The sequence below is a fragment of the Ambystoma mexicanum genome, chromosome 6p (genome assembly GCF_040938575.1).
Source record: "Ambystoma mexicanum isolate Mex_15411 chromosome 6p, UKY_AmexF1_1, whole genome shotgun sequence".
Classification (NCBI taxonomy): domain Eukaryota; kingdom Metazoa; phylum Chordata; class Amphibia; order Caudata; family Ambystomatidae; genus Ambystoma; species Ambystoma mexicanum.
Window position 1 is genome coordinate 1,459,484,042 of NC_090935.1, and position 25,566 is coordinate 1,459,509,607.

Here is a 25,566-nt window from a genome sequence, read left to right on the forward strand (position 1 = left end):
TAAGAAAGGGTGAACCATGTCATCCCTGTTTGCCAAAGGCACAAGCTGACTCCGCTTCTGGTTACTACCAGTCAAGACACTGGTTACTACCAGTCAGACACTTTTGGGACACTGACAAGAGGAGGCGTTAGCCTAAAGCCCTGAAGGCGAGTAGCCTAAAGCACTGAAAGGTGAGTCAGTGCCCGTCGCTGGATTTGGTTTGGACCCAGCCAATCCTGAAACACAGCGTGAAAATCCCTCACTGGCTAGGATCGCCCAACACTTCACCTGCGACAGAAAAAGAAAATTAGATACAAAATACTACAACACAATACCATCATACTGTACAGTTTACAAAATTCTCACTACATCAACACTGCACTCCTTAAGCGATGCAAACGCCTCACCATGATTACAGGAACCTATTCCAACTCCATTCCATCTACTTTGTTACTTCACTCTTTTCTAACAGTAAATTGATACATTATTTAAAACATAGGGAGTGGATCAATACGGCAGGGGCTGCTGGACAAGAGACTGACTCCCAGCATCCCCCGTCTTATATGCGTCCCCCAAGCGCCTGCCACCAAGTCAGGCCCTTGGGACGCCTCTTCCACCTCCACTGGGAGGAAGAGTAGAGGCTGACCATCCCCCGGAAGATGGCGGCCAGAGGGGACAGCCTGCTATGTAGGCTGCCCCTCTAGCGCCCCTTACGGGAGCCGGTCCGCCTCTTACCCCTGTGGATGGCCATGTGTTGGGAACACCAAGGCACATCTGCAACACTGCTGAATTCAAGACCAGTGTCACATCCTATCTAAACAAGAGGTCAAGCAGGCCTGGGATCATTTGACTCCTTCAAGGCAGGCTAGATTCCGAAGGAGTTCGCCTTTTTCACACTCTTTAATACATTTTGAAACGCTGGCCCAGGGAACACCAGCCCAGACAGCCTGGGGGGCAATTGCCACCTTGCCCCTCTTCCCAGTCCGCCGCTGGGATCAAACATGAACTGGGAGACAGCAAATAAGACTCGATAGACACAAATTATGCACTACTGTGCAGCATGACTTGCAATTTCCTATAATGAATGCACCAACACTGCACTGGGCATCTGTGGAAGTGCACTGTTTAAGCGTACTGTCTCGCTGTGCTGCTGTGATTCCGAACGCTGGTGCTGTCACGGACACTGAGGCTATACGAACGAACTTAAAGGTGAAGATTGCCCTTGGAAGTGCATGAAGATTGTGGACTGGTGTGTGGGAATCCCCCTAGCAACCCATAGCAACCCATGGTAATTGGGCGTTTTTCACTTTGTTTTCAGGAAACAAACAGTGGACTTGAAAAAACAACATGTGTAAACCACACCTCCATTTCCCAGTTTTCCTTTAACGTGCGCAAGCATCTGTGGAAGTGCACTGTTTAAGTGTACTTCCTCGCTGTCTAGCGAGATAGCATGGAGTGAGGAGCCATTATTAATCAGTACCTAGCACTATAAAAAGGTAATTTGGATAAAGTGCATCAGTAGCAGATTAATATTGCAGTAATTATCAGACCATTTAGACATCTGAATACTTGATGGTTGTACTTAAATGTGTTGAGTGAGTAACTCGTAAAGAAAAGGTGTGTGTGTTCTTTAAAAAAGCTCAATATTGGCGGCAAAAGTGATTTAATAACAATAGGAAAATATATTCGAGAAAGCAGCGCCAAACCAATATTTTTTGGCTCTGAAGCATAGATTGTGGCAAAGACAGCTCACTAACCCATTGTTTTTGTGCAACAAGAAACTTGAAAAAACACAAAATGGAACGAGGTCTTTATACATTGAAATCTGGTATGCCGAGTAGTAATGAATTGTTAATATGTGGAAATGATAATCCAACACCAAAGGCTAGAATAGCAACCACGAATAGGCCGGGGCAAAAAAACCAAAATGCAAACCACTATGATTGGAAAAAAAAAAAAAAAAAAAAAAATCGGAAAAGAACAATGTCCAAAGGCACTGACATACGACTCCGTTACAATAAAGGGGTGGAACAAGGGGCTGCATTAAATAAAACTCAAAATAAGGAAAATGAAAATATAAAAGATAACAAACCGACGGAGTTAAATGCACACCTGAATCAGGAAGTAGATGCCATCAAAGCCAACCCTGCAGAGACAGTAATGACCAATAAAGTTGGAAGCATAGTATCATATCACGATGGAATCTGAAAGTAAACGCTGCAATGACATTCTGTCAAGCCAACAAGTAAAGGGAGATGCGGATACTGGTGCACCAAAAATAGGCCCAGTAGAGGCGCAGCAAAGGTTAAGGAAGGCATACCAAATGTTGCATATTACTGGGCAAGTGGACAAAGAAACGTTGAGCTTTAGGAAAATGAGTCATAACTCCGATAATCAAGATGAAGTGGTGTTTGTGCATTCCAATACAGGGGACTTGATGCAAATAGAAACTTCTCCCCCATTCCGTCTCTAAGTGAGCCAATCATATTTGAGAGAAATGAGGAAGGGAAAGAGTCGGATGTCAAAGAGCCAAATGAAAGCAAGAGCTACAGGATCCTTTGAGTGCTCAGATCAGGATGAATCCATAACTCTTTATCATTCATCCCACCAACTCCTAGACGAGCAAAAGTAGTATGTAAAGACCTACAAGCTCTATGGACCAGTGATGGTACTGGTGAAAACGGTATTAATGAAGAGAGTGCGAACCCAACAACAACAAACATGAACACAGCCCTGCTAAGCCTTCCAAAGTAATATGAAGTAATGGACCAAAAACTTAATTACCAAACAATTCTTTTAATGCAAATCTTGAGTCAGAAAGCAAAGGTTATAACAACTGTAGAAAAAAAGAACAGTGAGCCACAATATGAAATTTTTAGATACTGTACTTTAAGAGAAATGGGAATGCAGAGGACTCGAATATCAATGGGGGCAAGACAGAGCAAGATCAGGCTCAAGAGATGCTACAAAGCAATGTACACATAGTGAAGGAAACAAACAACATTGAGGAAAATCAGTCAAAAAAGCAAGTCGGTGATACATCTAGTAAAGACAAGGAGACTGGTGGAACAGCAGTAGAGGTGCTAAAAGTGCAAAGTGCGAAAATTCAGGCAAATGTGTTATGCCATAGCATGTTTGCTAAAAGCAGCGAAGTTAGTAATCCAATGATGGAGACCAAAGGTTTGAAAAGTATGAAGACACTTGCAAATGAATCTAGCATACCTGCGAAAGTGGAGATCGGAAAAAAGAAAGCAATAAGAAATACTAATAAGTTGGTGAAAGTACAAAGAGCATTCAAAACGAGTGCCAAAACAAGACGCTTTTTGAAAATAATAAACTCCTCAAAACAAAAGCAAAATAGAAAAGAGGATGAGAATAGTAGCAACATTGTAACGATACAACAAGCTGCGAGTGAGAAAGAAATGCCAACGATTGACTTAACCTATAAACCACTTGATGACCTAGTTGAAGAATCTACCTTAAGGCAAGAGGGATCGAAAGGGGCAACGTCCCAAAACCCCGAACCTACATCGGTTGACCAGGGAAAAATCATGGTAGAAATGGGCGTGGCTCAAATGAGAGGAAATAAGTAAAACCCTGGAGCATTACATGACCAACAAGAACAAAGAGCATGAAGTAGCAACAACAAGCTCAGAACCAACACAAGAACTAGGGTTTCAGCCAAACCTAAAAGGACCAAGGATGGAGCAACCTAAACCTAGAGTAAATGCACTGGATGAAGAAAATCGTGAACCTATAGCACAAAGGAGAAAAATATTGGTACAGCAAAGAAATTTACATATAAAATGAAAACAATTCAAAATAACAATCGAAATGGCACTGATTTCCATTGTTTTATTCTTGAATGCAGAGAATACCCATTTGCCCAATTTGACTTAAACCGGGCCAGTGTGCTAAATATATGGAGAGAGATCGCATTTGCACAACATAAATTCATCAGATATTGAAAGGATTGAGTTCTTGGATAACCAGAATCTGACAAAATCACGAATATCAGTGCGCTCTACGATTTTGGCAAATATCCTCTGGGATACAAAGGACATATTATATCAAATGGGCTTCAGACTGTTCAAGGATGAAGTAGTGAAGGGGAATGGAGACATGTCGGGAGTTGCCAAGAGAAACCCACGAATATATGGGAAATGTGGAATAAGTCAAACTGATATGGGAAACCAACAATATCAGGCATAACAACCCCTATTAGTAGAGAAAATCCGTCTCATGAGTTGGAACACCCGTGGTTTCTCACACTTGGTTGACTCAACAAATACCGATTTGAATAAATTTGACATATTGGTGTTCCAGGAAACATGGATGGTGGAAACGCCAATATGGGACGGATATGACATACTGTTGACGCCTGCTCTTCAATTAACTAGGGGGTGCCCGATGTCTGGCCTAATGATAGCACTGAGAGTTGCTAGCGGCTTTACAGTGTCAATGTATGAATCTACACCCTTCATACAAGTTGCAAAACTGATAAGACATGTACACGGTGATAATAGTTAATATCTATTGGGGGAAATCACATCTAACATCAGATGAATCTTTTGAACATTTGCAGGAAACTCTCGCTGGAATTTCATCAGAAAAGAACATAGATTATGTATTAATCATGGGTGATTTGAACATACATTTGATATCAAAAAAGTGTAAAGAATGAAACTTAGAGGAACAAAGATGGGAATATATAATGGACAGACATAATGGTGAATGGTGCAGTAGAAGGAGACATCCCAGCAGCAAAAAACTTGGCGGAATGGCCCCATAGAAGCAACCATTGATTACATGTACGTAAACTCCGCATTGATGAATAAAATCCAAACTCTGGATATTAAATGGAGTACCAAAAGTGATCATGGTCAAATGTGTTTGACATGGGAATGGGAATCAAAACAGCACATGACACATGTGGAAAAAAAATACAATGGCCTTATTGCGAATAACGCTAGGAATCGCTTAAAGTGGTCAAAAACAGCTCTAGATGATTTTGAAAGGGCTTTAGCAAATAATCCAGATAATGGCAACAATGCAGAAATATGCACATGTACAGACAGTGGTGCAGGGAAACTTCTATAAACACACTCATGTATTTGATATTGATGTCAAATGTAAAAAAGCTAAGCTGAGACGGGACATACGGCTGTTGAAAGTTACCAATGGAAGAAAGTACTCAAAACTAGCCATCTAAAAACAGTATATAAAAATTGGCAAAAGGGGAGAAGAGCAATTTGCTATCAAAAAGGATAGTGAATATATGTTGCAAAGGATCGCTTCTAAGTCATCGGCGGAAGTGTGGGACTTGTTGAATAAGACAACATACAAAGACCAAAATTCAGTACAAATAAATTCTATTCCGGCGAAAACATGGTGTGACTACTTTAAGCAAATATATCAAACTCCTATTGTAAACCTTCAATTAAATTGGAAAAGTGAGAAATGGGATCATTCATTTCATTTTGATCATGATGATGTGATGTTTTACATCTCGAACCTTAGTGCATCCAGGGCCCTGATGGTCTTGATAATGGAACCCTGAAAAAAAAATCCAGAGATGTGGGCGACCATATTAGAACAAATATTTCAGGGGGTAATACGAACAGGAAAATTTCCTGAGTCATGGACAAAAAATTGCTGTTAATCCTGCTTTTCAAAAAGGGGAATAGATTAGATCCTGCAGCATACAGGCCAATAGCGTTACTGGACTGCCCGGGAAAAATATTCGCATGCTTAGTCCTTCATAACTTTAACAACTGGTTAAATAAAGAGAACATAAGGGATCCATGGCAAACAGGGTTTCTACAAGGCCTAGGAACAAGTGTTAACTTGTTAACTATAAATGCCATCATCGCAGAACAAAGAGGAAGCAACCACTGTATGTAGCGCTCGTCGATTTTAAAACTGTTTGACTCGGTGGTAAGAGAACTGCTTTTTATGAAACTAATGAAAAAAAATGCCCATGGGAGATCCTGAAATGGCTAATTGATTTCCATAAACAGACATCACTACAAATAAGATAAGATAGCACTGGATTGCTGTCGGAATCTGGCTGAAGCAGGGTTGTATACTTGCTTCCATTTCATTTCCGATCTAGGCATGGAATTTAGAAATGTGACAACTGATTCGCCGAAAATTGGTAATAAACCTGTAAAATGGTTATTATATGCCGATGACCTGCTCTTATTGTCAAAGACACCGATGGGACTACGTAACATGCTAAAAGCCCTGGAAAGATATGCTAATGTCAACAAAATTACTATAAATGTTAAAAAAACACAGGTGGTACAATTTGGTAACTTAAAGCAGAGGAATCAAAGTGGAAACGGTCTCTAGTTAAATATACCTAGGAACCAACATCGATAATCATCCGAAAGATTTACCATTTGAGCATAATTTAATGTTGAAATGTAACAATCTTCTATCCCAATTAATGGCACATATTGTACATTTTCTATACAACCGGTATTAAAGTTTTTTAAACAGAAAGTAATACCAATCTTGTTATATGGGGCAGAAGCCAAGGCAGGTAGACCGGCCTCATTCTGCGAGAAGATTGAAGGTATTTTCTGGAAAGGGTTGTTGAATTTGCCAATATCTACACCCATAGCATTGATCAGGCATGATTTAGGGATAACATCTGTATATGCCACTTATAAATGGAATGTATGTATTCTGTACAGGAAATGTGCTCTGGTAAAACACCAAAATGGATTACTAACAGTTAGCACAATATGTTAAGGAATCAGAACATCAGTTTATAGTACAATGGAAATCCAAGGCGCATGAGTACTTGCATGAAGCAGACGTAACAGAAGAGTTACTCTTGCATAATCCAAATAAAGCAAAGGCAAAGATGAGGCAAACTGATTGGATTCGTACGAGGGATTTATGTAATAATTACAAAACATTTAAAAAGAACCCATTCACCTTAAAGCCACTTGGACAAACGGAAGCATATTTGCTAAAGACACCCAATGTCTTGCATCGTGCTGGCCTCATGCGCCTACATTTAAACTTATGGAGAACTAGAGAAGTCACCTCAAGGTGGTTTAATGATGATCAAAAGCTAAATATATGTCGTTATTGTGAGGCAGGAGTAGAACCTTGGAACATCTTATCACTGAATGTGTGAAACTACAAGGTGAAAGACACATCTGAAATCTCTTTTTGAACATATATCATATATGGATGCAAAAGACCTATGGAGAGATGTATTTCATATACGTATTAAATCAATAGGTTAGCAACAATGAATTTTCTGAATGAGCTAGGATTGCATGATGAAACAACCAAAGGAACAAGAAGTTTAAATGTCAAATGAACTAAACATAATTGAAGAAGTCTTTATGTTATTCAAGATTTTAGCTGTATTTCATTTCAATATTATATGAATTTTAATATATGACTTTCTTATTTGTGTTTTTTATATTGAAAGGTTGAATGTTTCAACCGAATCAATAAATAAATAATAAAAAAGTGATTTTCAATAATGCTCCACCAAGTACAAATTACGCCTGCACATGTACACAATCGCCTGTGCATTCATTGGCACACTTGCCATTTCCCATATTGCCACACTGCAAGTTTCCAGTTCCATACACTCCATGTTCTAAGACTTTAGAAAGTTGTTTCACAGGCGCCTAAATGAGGGTCACTTGATTAGTCTTTGAAATTTATTTTAATCACTATTGTGTTTCGAACACTGCAATGTTCCATATTTTGCAGCTAGCACACCGTTTGTTCTTTGTGCTCCACGTTCACACTTAAACTTTTCAAAGCCCCTCATTTTTCAGTTAACACAGTTTGGAATGTAATGGAACACAGTAAGAACACTTTGCGATTTTCTTTTATGCCATAATCAGCACTGTTTGCCATTGACAAATGTTAATGTTAAAAGAACAACTTATTAATTTTTTTTTTTCAGTTTTTCAAAAAGAATAATTGATTGTTTTTTGTTCTTTAAACTAAATCAAATTTCCTACTGTGAATTATAATTCTGAGTGTTTTAATTTTTGTCACACTTCTTTGTTATTACAATTTTTGTGTTATTAGGATTTTTTTGTTTAAGAAATAAACATTTCAAATAATTTTCTAGAAACTTGCCCTTTTTGTTTTCAGAGAATTCCACTAAAGTGTATGATACCAGAGTTTGGTACTTTTTTGAATAATTTAACCATACTGACTTTGATAAACAGCAGCAAGGGACCTTCGGTGTTTATTTTGGTCTCCTGTCCCCTCCCTTTCTGCTCATGGGACAAATCCCCCCCTTTTTTCTTTGTACATGGAACACAGTAAGAACACTTTGCGATTTTCTTTTATGCCATAATCAGCACTGTTTGCCATTGACAAATGTTAATGTTAAAGGACATTTGTACCGCGCACTATCACCACCGGAGTGGTCCCCTGGCACTCTGGCGGCTCTGAAAAAGGGGAGGACCTCTCCTCCCCTTTTTCAGAGCCGCCAGAGCGCCAGGGGACCACTCCGGTGGTGGGTTAGTGGGAATAAGCTGGAAAAGTGCAAGAGAGCAGTGATGTGCTGTTGGCAGCCTCAGCCCGGTGGGTCCGTCGGCTGGGCTTGGGGTGTTTTATGGCCCGTAGTCGTCGTGTGCTGTTGTGCAAGTCTATGTGTGGTTTGTTTTGTTGTTGTTGCAATGTTGTGAAGTTTGTGCAGATTGCTGCGTTTAAGGCATGTGGTTGTGTTTGGTTATAGTTTGAGAGGTGTATGCAGAGGGATGGAATTGTTAGTTGGTTGGTTAGTTGGCATTGCTGTCCTTGCAATTGTGGGATTCCATCTAGGTCCGGTACATGCTAACAGTCACATTTCTATCTAGATGCCGCGCAAGCTAGGTTCCAATTCCAAATATGCCCACGTTCGTGTAGGTATCCCTTCCCAGTTGCCTTAATGCAAGGGTCTGCAACCTTTGGCTCTCCAGATGCTTTGTACAACTCCCATCAGCATTAACCAGCACAATCAATGGTTAGGTATCACGGGATTTGTGGTCCAAAACATCTGGAAAGCACAGTTTGCAGACCTGCATGAAATGCCCAGGGCACAGAGCAAGTCATTGTTGATTATGTATTTTTTTTAATTGATCTTAATTGATTTTCTACCATACCAGCAGGGTAGGAAATGGGCTGTAAAAAGATGTAGCTGAGCTCTGGCAAAGTGGGTCTCGCCGGAGTACTGCTGCGCCGTTCTGGGCCCATGGCTAGCAAAGGAAACTTAGTGGGCTGTTCCCGAGCTGAGTTTTCAGCAGCCAGCTCTAAATGCGAATATAGTCTCACATCCCGTTCAGAAGCTGTCCTAATTGGTATAAATGTCTTGCAATTTACAGACATTTTTCTTAGGGTGAGAATTGTGACCCATGAAAAGCGCAGAGCCCAACTTAAATTGCCCACTCAAAGGGTTTCTTGCTGAATCACTAGCACCCACATATTTCAAATGTTAAATTGTGGACATTGGGTTCCCTTAAAATTCTCTTTGTTTTTATGCAAATTACTATTCTTGGGTTATATGACGAGATGGGTGTTGCGACCTGGCCTCTGTGTTAGGGAGAATTCTCATTCTATGGCTAATTTCCCTTACCTATTGAGTCCCCCAGCAGCTTTGCTGGATTTGAAGGGTTTGTTTCTTTTTACCTGCTAAGAGAGAGACTCTTTTTCCCACTCTTAGGCATTTTTGCTATGTGTGTTCTAGGCTATTGTTGTGTTTAATGCCTATGGGATCTTTCTCACCCCCATAGGAACCATCTTTATGCACATGTGTTACACAGCACCCTCAGTGCAGTGACACAAGGGTGTCGTAGCGATCCCCAAACATAGACTCCATACCCTGGGACTGACTACTGTCTCCCAGGGCATGTTAAGTCCCCATCGACTTTACTAGTCAAATCCTACGAACTAAACCAGTACAACTCATTTTACTATGAGGTACTGAAAGGGGTTAATAGTTTTTCCCCTATGTTCATTTTCGAGGGGGTACCCTAAAGTCCCTCTCTCAAAAGTTCCTGGCTGGTGGCAGTGGTTACTACCATAAATATTCGACCGCGAATATTTCTCTATGGGATTTTCCCATTGTTCGAGGCTACCACTTTTTTGACAGCCTCTAACATACCGCTGGTACATTTTAATATTAACTTTGCTCTGGTAGGTTTTATTTGCCAGAACTTTAATATAACTTCTTTTTCGTGTCTTTCTCTACAATCCTAACCCAGGTCAGGGATCCTTTGTTCGTCTGTTTGGCGGGCTTCTGCCCAGAAGCCCTCCTTTCCGGCCCCACTGAGTCTGGGGTGGGTCCATTCTGTGGGAGGGGGAGAAGGACCCCTGGACAGGGTTGCCTCCGCAACCCATGTCGCACTCTATCCTGATAGGCTGGAGGGTCTCCCGCCAAGATGACCACTTCACTGTGTGAGTGACAGCTAGGCTGTATGAATGGGGCTCTTTTTGCATAAAAGCAGGGTCCTGAGGACTGGAAGAGCAAGACGTCGCCACTGGAACTAAGAAGCCGAAGAAGAGAAGCCAAAGACATCTGCAACGACTGAACCACCGGTGAAGCCCTACTGCAGCGTCTCGCCACTTTTCTCCACACGACGAGAGAAGATCTTCATCTGTAAGAGCCTTCTTCCCTTGAGCTGGTGGGGCCAACCAGTTTGCCAATCTGCCTTGGTCGAATCTCCCATACCCTGTACTCGGAGGCCGGATAGCCAGGCACCAGTCCACCGGGACTGCAATTTAAAGGAGCGTACCTTTTATTCGTCGGGTAGCACCGCAGCTGGTTTCATCCCTGGGTAGTGCAGTAACTCGAACCTTCCTCCACGACAAGAGCATCTCTTCCTCTGCTGGATCAGCCGAACTGCAGGAACTTCCAGGAACAACCGCCACCGCAGGAGCCACTTCTTCATTTAAGGTACATTGTTCCGCCAGACCGCCCTTTCTTTGCGGTAGTGCTAAAGGTGTTTCAAATCCTTTACCTGTTGGGTTGGCCGCCCCCTCTCTCTGAACATTGTCTTTTCGAACTTTTGCAACCACCCTTTCAAATATCGTTAACCAAAGACTTGACTGCAGCTACGAGAACATTTTGCTCCTGGGCCCTTGCCCTGTACCACTTACTCTGGCACAGGCCTACTCTAGTCACATTTGTTAGATCTGCCTTCTCGAGATTGATTCTCCATTCAAACTGTGTGGTACACCCCTTTCTTATAACTACTCTTTCTTCCCACTGCATAATCATTGTGAAATGCTATTTTGCTCAGTTTTCATTCTAAGTATTACTTACATTGATGCACTGTCTTGCTGAACTGGTTCACAACTGATGGGAAGTGTTGCTAGGGTGTATAAGAACCTATTTCTGAATAACTTGTGCTTTCCCTCCCTTTTGAGGAATTGTTAGAGGATCCCTGGTGTTTAGTTTTCACTGTGCCGTTTTGCTAAGTTTTCACTCTGGTTCACTTGGTCTACAATTCATATAGGGAATGTGTATATTTTTCCTTGATGTAATTTAACTTGCTTGATACTTGTGATACATGTGTTTGATTAGAAGTGGAATATATATCTACTTTTTAATTACAAAGCTTTGGTCAGCGTTTCCTTGTTCCATAGTCTAATAGGCCTAATGTGTAAACCATGAATACTGCTCATCTCCCTCTTGAGATGAGTCTGACTGCTCAGCCACAGCTACCAACTAAATCTTTGTGGTACAGACTGATACCAAAGGGGATTTATTGCTCTCACCTGTAGTCCTAAATCTGGTGTAGTGCTCCCTAAGGGAACTGCACTGAATTCTGCCTAACACTCTAGCCCCCCTCCCACCCGAGGAGAGCGCCTTCTAGTATTTTTTCCATTTTCAGGACTACATACCAGGGTGCCACCTTACTGTCAGACGGAGTGGTGCTGCACGATTAGGCCACAACTCACATTGTGTGGTAGGAGCAAGTGTCTAGGCTCTTTGTGGCTTAGACCTTTAGTTCTCACACACCACTTACCTATGAAGGTTTAAAAAATGTCCACATTGTCTAATCTGCTGTAAATATGTGCGAGCTTCCCCCACATCAAAAGCATTATTGCATCAGTAATGATTGCCTCACTCTCACAAATCATGTACTGCATCACTCACAAATCATGTACTATTTTTAATAAGCATCCTGGGCATTGGCACCAGCCAATCAGGATGTTCAGAAGCTGAGCTGCATTGGCTCGTATCAACCCACGGTATGAGGAGCTATGTTCCCTTCACCACAAGTACAGAGTTCTCTCAATAACTATAAAGAAGTGCGCAACCTCCATGTTGACCCCCAACATCCAGTGGTCGAAGTGCACGAAACCTGCACCCACTCCCCACAAACCCCATCATCGCGTCCCCTCCCACACACAATACACACCACCAAACATGCACCTGCTGTTTAATGGAATGTTCCGTGCAGTGCACTGAAAGGGCAAGTTTCACCTTCTTCCTACACTTATTTTAAAACGAAACCATTCCGGAACGGTTTCTTTTTAAAATAAAAGTATAGGAGCTGTAAAACGTAATTTTAAAAAGTAGAGGAGCACCGCTCCCGCCCACTTCGACCACTGCCAACATCCTGCTATTCCAAGCTGTGCTGCGCACATTGCTGCAACGCCATTCCTGATTGCGTGGATCCACTGTTCTTGCTCATCAGTCACAGCTGGAAAAAAAAACATAACATTAAAACATCAAGATATTACACGCTGCGTGACATCACTGCAGATACAAACACTCTGCATACCTGAGAAACCATACAATGCCGACACTGCACCCTCTCCTAGTATGAGCAACGCTCAAGAAAACACTGCTGCCATGCCTCCCTTCCTGATATTAGGCAGACTTGAGAATGTCCCCTGGGAGATACGTCTCGAAGAAGACATTCCACGAAAAGTATGTACCCCCCACCCCCTCCCATGACCCAATCATATAAAAGACGCCACTTTCTTTCTGTAGCCAAGCTTTCTGACTGAAATATAACCACAAAATACGATGTCATCTCAGAAGGCCACAATATGGAGCACAGAGTAGGTCTTGCCTTGCAGAGAGCAACAACGGCATAAACCATAGCTCTCAACCTTTTTCGATGCAAAGGCGGTGAAATCACCCGATTTTGTGTTTGGCGGGTGAGAGGCCCATTGAAATGAATGGGCGTGCACGAGGCTTGGCAGGTGACTCACCTGTTTACAAGGCGGGTGACCACCGCCAAAAGCGGGTGAGTTGAGAGCTATGCATAAACAATGAATTTGATAAGCTTGAAGATGCCCAATTGGCACACCTAATTCATAGATTTAATGCCAAGGTACCAAATGGGAATAGAACAGAATACTTCTGCATGGATGCTATGCGTTTGCTCCCCATTAAAAAACAATTATAGGGTCTGAAATAGTAGTATGTCCCAGCTAGGAGCTCAAAAACAAGGGGGGGTCCTGGGAGTCCCTCTGCCGGACATCTCAGTCACCACATGATTATTATCGAAGTACAACTTCCTCGAATAGATTGCACGTTTATATGCTGTATCAATTTCTCCCGTTTCAATTGGGGATGCTGAAGAAATAATTAGGAATTAGCAATTTTGTCACCCCATGAATTGTTCTAAAATAACATATCAGGCGCTGATACTCCTACCAGTCACCACATGGCACGAATTCATTCTGGTTCTATCTGTCCATATTGGTGTAAATACATATGAACGCCCACCATTATTCTACGAATTTAGATGAAAGATTGCCTTTGAATGTAGTTCAGGGAAAGGCAACCGCTTTAAAACTGCTAAAGAATGGAGCACATACCCGACCAGGCTTACCTGTATAGGGGCGCCCCGTCAGTCCACCTCGTGGCCGCTCTATTGCAAGCAAACGGAATCGCAGCCACCATTTTGTTTTCTTTTTATACCAGCGTGCCTAGTTTAGGCTCCGCCTCCTCGCGGGTAATACCACTACTTGGAGTGCAATTCACAAACAGTTGCATAGTGGTGTTTGTTTATATAATGTAACACGTATTATATTAATTTTGGATTCTCATGTGTGAATGTGAGATATTTCCATTCAAACATGTGTTTATTCCAGCGTGTTGACATTTTTTGACCTCTTCACCTGTGCACAAAGACGTTTGCATCGGGATGCTGCGTGTTACTGATTCATCCCATTAATGGTGTTGTTAAGAAGATGTGAGTAGTTTGAATACTGCCAAAAAACTTGGACATATTGGTAGAAATTACATTTGGACGTCACACGTCATAGCCCTTCAATTGTACAAAAGTACCTGCCTCTGGTTGCATGGCTCTATTTGGTTGATTGCTAAGCTGTTTATTTAATATCACCAGAATAAGGACATGGCTACCCCCAAACCCGGGTACGGGTCCGGGTTCCGTGAATGGGGAATTACCGGGCCATTCCGACCTTGGAGGGCCCCGTATTTCCCCAGTCAGCCAACCCGGACCCGGTCCATCCCCATTCGAGCCCCCACAGGGCTCAATGGGAACAGGGAGCATGCTAACAACGGGCCCGTTAATGACGGGCCTGTTGTTAGCATGCTGGGCTGCTCGCGAGATCCGCTAAGGACGTCTGGTAAAACCAGGGGTCCTGAGCGGGTCCCGCGAGCGCACATCATAATGGGGCGGTAAGGGGTTAACGGCTCCAGCTCCATTACCGGCGCCGTTAACCCCTTACCGCCCTCCTCGTAATGAGGCCCAATGTGTTTGTGCTACTACTGCACAAATGCAGGATTGGAAACCAGGCAGATATTGTCCATCATTCCCAAAAAACGTTGCAAGATCAACTTTCTGAAGGAAATACTGTTAGCCGGATAGCCTATACAAAAGAAGGACGCGACACCGGAGAGGAGTATAACATCTACTTTATTCTTATGACTGCTACATACTAACTTTCCCTTCTTGCTCCTCTGCTCTACCCCCCGTAATGTCCCACGTGGTGGTCCTGTCCCTTAAGGGGACAGCACCCTTTAACATCACCCCCGGACAAATATCCCAACATCTGCCTCAGCATTCTTCTACTAGGGAGAGTTGGTCGTCTGACGCTGAAATGAGGTCTTTCGCTCCCCTCACTGCCTGTGGGCGGCTCCGTCATGTCGGCTGGTTCCGCCACTCGGTGGCACGTCTCCCCTGGGGGAACCTACAGGTCCTCTCTTTGCCCCCTCGGCTCAGGATCTAGGCCGTTCCTCTTCTCTCTTAATGTGATGTTTAAACTGTGAACTGTTCCTCATGATCTCTCGGTCTGCATTCTGAGCCGTCACCATCATACCCTTGATGGGCACGATATTGAGAGGTTTCTGTGCAAACCGGGTGTCAGTCTTCTTGGTGAATGCTTGTTGCACCAGAACTGCATCGCCCACTTGGAATTCCTTGGGCAATGCCCTTCTCCTGACATCTATGTCCACTTGTGTCTTCTCTTTCCTTTAAGTGTCTCTTCTTACAACTTCAGGGTCTCTTTCTTGTTGGGCAGTTGGATGTCCCACGATGCGGGTGTGTACTGAGTACCGTATCATTAATTCCACAGGTGCCTTGTTGGTGGCTTCATGGGGAGTGTTTTAGTCCCGTAATAGCCGGCTTAGCGCTTGATGGGGGTCAGTGCCCTCGACGCAAGCTCTCTGCATCGTCTTCTTAATGGAAGCCATAAACCGTTCTGCCATTCCATTGGCCTGTGCCCACCTGGGAGTGATCTTCAGATGGGTGAAGCTCATGTGCTTTGCGAAGGATGCAAACTCGTGACCATTTAAATTGGGGTCCATTGTCAGATTGAATTGTCTTTGGAATGCCCCACTCGCTCAACACTTCATCGAAGGTTGCCACTACGCGGGTATATTCGCTGGACACAATTTTCTTAACAATTGGGAACCTTGAATATTCATTGATGAATAGCAGGAGGTACTCTCCCCAGTGCCCCTCTTAAATTTCATTCCTGGCAACGCCACTCACTCTCCCGACTCCATGGGTTAATAAAAGCCAACTGCTACTCTGTCCCATGGCCCGTCTGGGATGTGCGTCGGCTGGAGCGGGACTGGGGCTTCCGCCCTTGCTGTGCATTGGCATGCTAGGCATTTTTTAACCTATCTGCCAACCATCGAATCCAGGAAGGGAAACCCACGTGGCACCGCAGTTGTCGTTTCGTGTTGTCAGCACCCCTGTGTCCTTCGTGGGCCGTCTTGATCACTTCAGCCCTGAGTGTCACCGGGATGACTAGGCAACACCCTCTCAGTAGGATGGCGTAGTCCTTGACGGCCAGTTCGGTGTGTATCCTTGCAAGTCTGTCCATCTTTTCTCTGCACACCCCTGGGGGATTTAAAACGGCATGCCTATAATCTTTCCATTTGTTATTTTCCGTCAAGCTGATTGCCAACACCATGGATGGATCTGTGGCAGATGCTGCAGCGACCGTCTTGTTGGAGACTGCTGGAGGGAGCGCACTGGAGGCTACATAGTTAATGTACTCTGTATCTCCGTCCTGGGCTGCTGATGTGTTTGCCGGGTGGTGTGAAAGGTAATCTGCCGGGTTGTTTTCACCCCAGGGTCGGTGAATTATGTTATAGTCATATTGTTGTAGCCTGATGCCCCAGCGCTCTATCATGGAGGGGCATTTTGGTGCATGGATTCCCGAACAGGGACAGCAGGGCCTGATGGTCGGTGATGAGCGTGGATTTCTTTCCTATGATGAAGTTATGAAAGTGCTCACAGGCCCACACTGCTGCCAAGCTTTCCTTTTCAGCCTGCAAGTATGCAGAATCAGGAGCGGTTAGAGCCCTGCTTGCATATGCAACAATATCTCTAGGGTGTGTGTCGGAGCCACTCGTCTGTGCCAGTATGGCCCCTATCCCCACAGGGATCGCATCCACAGTGATTTCTGTATGCCAGTCAGGGTCGAAGTAGGCCAGGCGTCGAGCCTCAGCTAGAGAGGTCTTGATGGTATCGAACGCCTCCTGACATTCAGCCGACCAAGTAAATGCAGTGTCTTTCTGCAGCAGGCGTTGTAGAGGTTTGGTGATGGATGCACAGTGAGGAATGTAGTGAGCGCAGTAGCCTGCCATCCCTAGAAATGAGCGGATGTCCGCCACTTGCGTCTGTTCACAGAAATTCATGATGGTGCTGACTTTGTCAGGGTCAGGTGTTATACCGTTAGCGCAAAGATGTGTCCAAAGAATTTCAATTTTGTTTTGCTGAAGCAGCATTTTTCAATGTTGATCATTAGTCCAGCCTCTTTGACAGATGTGCATGTCGCCAATGATGTGGTGTCGTGGTCTTCTCGGGACTTGCCAAAAACGAGGATATCGTCACTATAGTTCAGCGCCCCCATGGATCAGCCTAATCACTTGCCTGATAGCCTCCTGAAAAATTTGGGCTGCCGATGAGATGTCAAAGTTGAGCTGCTGGTTTTGAAACCAACCATTGTGGGTGGCGAAGGTGGTAATGCCTCTCGACTTGGGTTGTAGCTCCAGCTGGTGGTACCCCTGATTGAGGTGTAGCTTTGAGAACATCACGGCTTTGTTCAGTTGGATAATCAAGTCCTCGATTCCTGGGCCTGGGTGCTGTTCTCTTTGGATGGTGGTGTTGGCCATCCGCTTGTCTACGCACAGTCTCAGATACCCACCTTCCTTAGGCACGATCACCAGAGGCGAGACCCAGGGGGTTTGGCCTGTCGCCGGCTCAATGATGCCGTAGTTGAGCAGCTGGTCGAGTTCCTTTGAAACTGCCTCTTGCAGGTGAAACCTGTTACGCTCACCTGGTTCCCACAGGGGCGTCGATCGGACCCAGACAGCTGCGGTCTCCACCAACGTGATGCGTAGTGAAGAGATGACAGTCTGGACTGGCCCGCCTAATCTTGTCTGCTGGACTCGTAGAAGTATTCTCCTGCAAGTGGAGAAAGGGATTTAGCCACCCGTGGACTTTAGTGATGGCCCCCCCCCAACTGTTCTCGTTCTCCCCACTAATCACCTCCGATATCCCCTCTTGGTAACCTCACCTTATGTTTTTAAATGATGAGCTCTCCATCCTGCATGGCATGCAGGGGCGCGTAGATACCAGTTACTTCACTGGTTTGAAGGTACTGGAGGAGTTCCGGAGGAATATTGACTCCAGTGTCTATAAAGTTCAAAGAGTTCAATATGCCTGATGTTCACTCTTGTTCCATTCCCTCGTTAGGTTGCATCTGGGTCCAAAAGAATATTGCCTGGAGGCAGCTGATGGCGTTCAGGTAAGAGTCTGTATTACCAAACACTGTCCGGTAAAAGTTGCATGAGTTTAACTTGCTGTTTTCTCTCCCTTTATAGGTGCGGCATAGAAAGATGCAGCGAATTAAAGGATAATACCTCCGGTGGTAAAGCAGGTAAGCCTATGGTGGCAAAGAGATTGTCTTTGTCGGTTTTCTCGGCTCACCTTGTTATTTCTTTTGTTTTCCCCCCAGGTGCTGGGTTTCGACGAAGAAAATGATGGAGGCAGCGCCGAGTTGAAAGATGCAGTGGACTGGTGAGTATAACGCGGCGCTGCTGCTGGCAAAGCGACGCGTGCTGAAATAATGTCCTTTCCAGGCTCAGAGATGTGGTGGGTCCGGAATCAGGTAAGGAATCAAATAATGTCCATGATCTAACCTCTTCTCCTTTCTTTTCCTTTTGTCTAGGAGCTCCGGATTCGAGGCGGGCATGGCAGAAGACTGGATGCTGACTTGCAGACACGGTGAGCGTTACGCTGCTGGATGCAGAATAACACGAAGCATGAGCTGCTGTTCGGGCGTGGTTTAAATAGCCTGCAAAGTAGTCCCAGGTAAGAAGTTCCCCAGAACCACACCCGAGTAAAAAATAGTCCCTGTAATAAAATAGTCCCATCCAGGCCTCACGTTGGCTTGGACTCATTAGCAGCATGGTCTGCATAAGGTAAGTAAAGTCTATGAGCCTGGCGCCTGTGGCGCCAGGACTGATTTCTATGATGAGCTTGCCGCCTAAGGCGCCAGGACTGAATCCAAACAGCCCCCAGCCTGGGCTGTTGGGGTTTGAATGAGTATCTGGATGCCTGCTCCCGGGGCTGATGGACTCGATCCGGATGCCCGGGGGTAGGCATCATGACAGCACTCCCCCCCCCCCCCAAGGCCCCTCCTAAAGTTGTTGTTCCCCTTGGCCCTGGCTTGTCTGGGAAGTCCGGATGGAATTTTTTCACCAATCGAGGAGCATGAATGTGGTCACTAGGTTCCCATGACCTTTCTTGTGGTCCGTAACCCTTCCAGTCGATTAAATAAAAAAGTCTTGATTTAACCATTTTAGAGTCCAGGATGTTTTTTTACCTCGAATTCAGGTTCTCCATCTATTAGGATGGGGTCAGGTGGTTTGGTTAACCGTGTCCCGGGTTGAACTGGTTTTAGAAGTGAAACATGAAAGACAGGATGAATCCGCATATTAGAGGGTAATTCTAATTTGACGGCCACCGGGTTGATAATGGCCTTAATGGTGTAAGGTCCCAAATATCTAGGATTAAAAGTCTGAGTTCAGAGGTATATGTCTTGTAGCCAGCCAAACTTGGTCTCCGATTCGATATGGTGGGGTCTCACTTCTATGTTGATCAGCATTTTCTTGTATTTCTCTTTTGCTTGTTTCAAATGTTTTTTCGTCTCTTTAAAAGCTTGTGTAATAGTAGAATGCAGATGAGTTACTGCCGGGATTTCTAAATGCTGGGGCGAATCGAGTTCTGAGGTTCGAGGATGATGTCCATATATGGTATAAAAGGGGCTTTGTCCGGTTCCTGAATGTACAGAGTTATTGTATGCGTATTCAGAAATCCATAAAATGTCCTTCCAATTACTTTCGGTTTGGTGGAGCATACAACATAGGTATTGTTCAAGAGTCTGGTTGGTTCTCTCCGTCATACCATCGGTTTGGGGATGGTGACTGGTTGATAACCTTACGTCGATTTGCGCCAATTGACAACACTTCTGCCAAAATTGCGAAATGAACTGACTACCTCGGTCAGAGATCAATACGGAAGGAAATCCATGTATTCGAACAATATTTTTGAGAAATTCCTTGGCCAAGATTGAAGCAGAAGGTAATCCTTTTAAAGGAATAAAGTGGGCCATCTTGGAAAAAAGATCCACAATAACTAGAATGGTGTTGAATCCATTACATGGCGGTAGATCTGTAATAAAGTCTAAAGACAAAGTGTGCCATGGTATGGGTGGAATATCTAAAGGTTGTAAAAGACCAGCTGGTTTCTTCTTTTGACTTTTGTTCTGGGCGCAGATGCCACAAGACAGTACAAATGACTTTACATCTTTTCGCCAGGTGGGCCACCAGAATTGTCTTTTAATTTTGGCTTCAGTTTTTGCAATACCTGGGTGCCCTTCCATCAGAGCTTCATGGTAATTGGCGATGACTTGTTCTTGTAGTTCCTTGTGTGGTAGAAATAGATGCCCTTGATAGTAAGGTAGGTCATTGACAACTGAATAATCTGGGCCCTTTTCAACCCAGTCCTGCAGGGCTGCTGAATCGAAAAGTTGTTGGATCTTTAAATGAATATCTTCTAAGGTCTGTAGAGTAGTTATCCCAAGAATTCTTTGTTCAGGAATTATAGGCACCGGTTCCGGGTTCGAATATGCTTCTCCCATCCCAATTCGGGATAAAGCGTCTGCCTTACCATTCTTACAACCTGGTCGATAAGGGATCACGAAATCGAATTCGGCAAGGAATAAGGCCCATCGAAGTTGACGCGATGATTGGGCCTTGGCTGTTTTTAAATACTGCAAGTTCCTGTTATCGGTGATTACAGTAATGGTATGCCTGGCACCGAGAAGATAATGCCGCCAAGCCTTGAAGGTGGATTTGATGGCTAACAACTCTTTATCGGTAACCGCATAGTTTAATCCGGGGGCCGAGAATTTTCTGGACCAAAATGCTACTGGATGAAGTTGACCGGTTTCCAGATCCTTCTGGTACAGTACAGCCCCCATGGCTAAACCGGATGCATTTGTTTCAACTATGTATGGGAGCTCGGGCGTGGGTGCTTTAAGACAGGTGCCGACGTGAATTTCAATTTCAGTTCTTGGAAGGCTTTTTCACCCTCTTCGGTCCACAAGAAGCGTTTGTTTTTTCGCAAAAGTGCTGTGATGGGATGTACAACATATGAGAAGTCAGGAATAAATCTGCGGTAGAAATTAGCAAATCCAAGCATGCTTTGCACCCCTTTAACTGAACTGGGTGATGGCCACTTGAGAATTGCGTCCACCTTTCGAGAGTCCTTTCGGACTCCTTTTGGAGTCAGGATAAATCCAAGGAATTCAACTTCTGTAGCATGAAAAACACATTTTTCCAATTTTGCATATAATTTATGCTGGCGTAGTTTCTCAAGGACTGCACGAACGTGCTTAACATGGTCTGATTCTGAGGAGGAGTACACTAGAATATCGTCTATGTATACGACAACACAGATGTCAATGAGTTGACGAAGGACATCGTTCATAAAATACTGGATGGCTGCTGGTGCATTGCACAACCCGAAGGGCATCACCTGATATTCGAATAATCCGTACTTGGTATGAAAAGCGGTCTTCCATTCGGCACCCTTCTTTACACATACCAGATGATATGCCCCTCAGAGATCTAATTTAGTGTAGAAGCAAGCATCCTTTACTTGGTCTAGTAGTTCGGGGATCAGAGGCAATGGATATCGGTTCTTCACCGTGATCTGGTTTAATGCGCGGTAGTCTATGCACGTTCTGAGGTCACCTTCCTTTTTGGGCACGAAGAATAAAGCTGAAGATGCGGGGGACTTAGATGGACGAATGAAGCCATTAGCAAGGTATTGGTCCAAGTATTGTCGTAGGTGACGGTTTTCGGGTTCCATAAGGGCATAGATCCTACTGCATGGAGTTTGTGCACCGGGTATGAGGTCGATTTGACAATCATATGATCTATGAGGTGGTAAGGTGTTTGCCTGTTCTTTTTGGAAAACATCCTGGAATTCTTGATATTCCTGAGGTAACTGCATGACTGGATTAGCGACTGTGGCCAGGCTTTTGCTCAAGGTTTTTTCCGGGTAACAGGTGTGTGCACACTCCGGGAAGGTTACTCTCTTCTCTCGCCAATCAATACAAGGATTATGTGTTTCCAACCAAGGTATCCCCAGTATTATTTGGAACTGCAGGGGTTTGATTAAGTCAAACACAATAGTCTATCAATGCCCATCTTGACCCAACAGTGTCATCTATGTGGTGGAATGAGTTACAGGCCCAAAGGCAATTTCAGTTCCATCGACTGTGGTGATAATATCCGAAGTGGTCTTTTTGCAGAGAGGTAGATTCATCCTAGAAGCCAATTCGTGGTCCACATAGTTTCCTACGGCCCCGCTATCAATGTATGCCCTAACTGCGTGCATACGTGATGGCTGCCTTGGATCAATAAGGACCATTGGTATGATTAGGTGCGAGGTCTGAGTGTCCTTCTTTAAGCTCGGCAAGTGGACCTCTACGCTTGTCGGGCGTGGTCGTTTCCCGAATCAGGCTCTGTCTGATTTCTATCAGCAACTCCGACTACTTTCTTGTATGGTTTTATAGGGCAATCCCGTAGAAAATGTCCCGAGGCCCCACAGTACAGACACAACTGCATCTGTCGTCTCCTTTCTCTTTCTTTTTGAGTTAAGGGTCCCTTAACCCCCCCGATCTGCATTGGTTCTGATGCATCTGTTCCTTTGGGAGTAACATTGGGTGTAACCAATACCCGATTCTTGAACTTAGCTCGATCAGCTTTTGTTTTCTGAAGTCGGTGGTCTAGCTGGACCACTAAGTCTATATATTCTGCGCAATCCTGAGGTGGGTTCACAACTTGGGCCAAAACATCTTTGAGTTCACCCCGAAGTCCACGATGAAATAATGTAATTCGCTTTACCTCTGGCCATCCGGTTTCCACCACCAACCTATTGAAGGTTGCGATATAAGTTAGCAGGTCCTGGTTTCCTTGTCGTAGGGATAGAAGTTCGTTATTCAGGGCCTGTCCCTGTGAATGTCTGGCGAATAGTCTTTCCATGCTCAATTGAAAACCCTGAAAATCCCGAAGAAGAGGGTCATCCTGGTTGACTAATGGAATTGACCAATCCGCTGTGCTGCCACTAAGGTATGACAGTACAAAGGCTACTTTGGCTTGGTCGTTTGGAAAAGCTCCTGGTCTGCATAAAAAGTGCAAGCGGCATTGGTTCATGAACACGGCGAACCTTTTCAGGTTCCCAGCAAAGCATTCGGGTGGAGCTAAAGGAATGCTCCCTGGTAGAACCACTTGCACAGGGCTGCTCGATGAAACGGGGGTTGAATTCCCCCCAAGTCCAGATAGTGGTGTTTGCCCGGCTTGGTTTTGCAGCAGTTGTCTGGCAAGATCATCAGTGCGCTCCTTTGACACAATCAGTTGTCTCCTGAGGGCATTAGTTTCTTGGCGCGCGGAGTGCACTTTCTGCCCTAAATTCTCCTAACAATTTGGCTAGTTGGTCGGTTTCTGAGGTCTCCATTACGCCCAGGTGGGGATTTGTAGATAGGCTTCGTGTTCTGTTACGCTCACCTGGTTCCCACAGGGGCGTCGATCGGACCCGGACATCTGCGGTCTCCACCTACGTGATGCGTAGTGAAGAGATGACAGCCTGGACTGGCCCGCCTAATCTTGTCTGCTGGACTCGTAGAAGTAATCTCCTGCAAGTGGAGAAAGGGATTTAGCCCCCCGTGGACTTTAGTGATGGCCCCCCCCCCCCCAACTGTTCTCGTTCTCCCCACTAATCACCTCCGATATCCCCTCTTGGTAACCTCACCTTATGTTTTTAAATGATGAGCTCTCCATCCTGCATGGCATGCAGGGGCGCGTAGATACCAGTTACTTCACTGGTTTGAAGGTACTGGAGGAGTTCCGAAGGAATATTGACTCCAGTGTCTATAAAGTTCAAAGAGTTCAATATGTCCGATGTTCACTCTTGTTCCATTCCCTCGTTAGGTTGCATCTGGGTCCAAAAGAATATTGCCTGGAGGCAGCTGATGGCGTTCAGGTAAGAGTCTGTATTACAAAACACTGTCCGGTAAAAGTTGCATGAGTTTAACTTGCTGTTTTCTCTCCCTTTATAGGTGTGGCATAGAAAGATGCAGCGAATTAAAGGATAATACCTCCGGTGGTAAATCAGGTAAGCCTATGGTGGCAAAGAGATTGTCTTTGTCGGTTTTCTCGGCTCACCTTGTTATTCCTTTTGTTTTCCCCCCAGGTGCTGGGTATCGACGAAGAAAATGATGGAGGCAGCGCCGAGTTGAAAGATGCGGTGGACTGGTGAGTATAACGCGGCGCTGCTGCTGGCGAAGCGACGCGTGCTGAAATAATGTCCTTTCGAGGCTCGGAGATGTGGTGGGTCCGGAATCAGGTAAGGAATCAAATAATGTCTGTGATCTAACCTCTTCTCCTTTCTTTTCCTTTTGTCTAGGAGCTCCGGCTTTGAGGCGGGCCTGGCAGAAGACTGGATGCTGACTTGCAGACACGGTGAGCGTTACGCTGCTGGATGCAGAATAACAGGAAGCATGAGCTGCTGTTCGGTCGTGGTTTAAATAGCCTGCAAAGTAGTCCCAGATAAGAAGTTCCCCAGAACCACACCAGAGTAAAAAATAGTCCCTGTAATAAAATAGTCCCATCCAGGCCTCATGTTGGCTTGGACTCATTTGCAGCATGGTCTGCATAAGGTAAGTAAAGTCTATGAGCCTGGCGCCAGGACTGATTTCTATGACGGGGCTTTTGGGGTTTTAATGTGTATCAGGATGCCTGCTCCCGGAGCTGATGGACTCGATCTGGATGCCCGGGGGTAGGCATCATGACAAAACCCCACCCTCCTGGGATGTTGGGGAACATGCCGGATCCTGTTGTCAATATGTAGTTTGATGGGTGTTTGCCTAGACCTGTGCAGAGGAGCGGGAATTTAGTCAAATAGCCTCCTTCGTGATGAGATTTTGCAGCATGAGGTTGTCCTTTATCATGAGCATGACCTCTTTATTGTCGCCTGATGGTGCAACGGACTTGATTACGTTGCTTTTGTCGAAGTGAATATCGATGAGGCCTAGGCAGGATGCAGTGTGGTACCTCAACACGCCCTTTCGTCGGGCTTCAGATTACACGTATGACGGTGGCTACAGTTAACCCCTTTTGAATGAGGTGACGCTTGAAATGTCCAATGGAGTGGAGGGGAAGGGTTGCACCCCACTGGAAAATCCTTGAGTTGGCTATTGCCAGCGCTGGCCTCTCAGGGACTTGTAGGAACTGTTCGCCCATAATGTTGACGGTGGCGCCAGAGTCGACCAGGAAACAGAATCGTCTATTGCCAATGTTAACAGCTATGCAGGGCGTCTCTGTCGCTCCACTGTTATCTGAGATGAGGTTGACATATTCATCTTGGAAGTACTGGTCATAGTCGTCCTCTCCATATGAGAGTCCACGGTGTTGGTGTATGTTGTGCTCATGAAGCTCCGGTGGGGGTTGTCGTATTCATCTCTGAGGTGTGAGGCCTGGCCGTAAGGCGCATAGTCCTGGTTGAAATCTCCTGGCTGGTACTCTTCCACAGCTCTTAT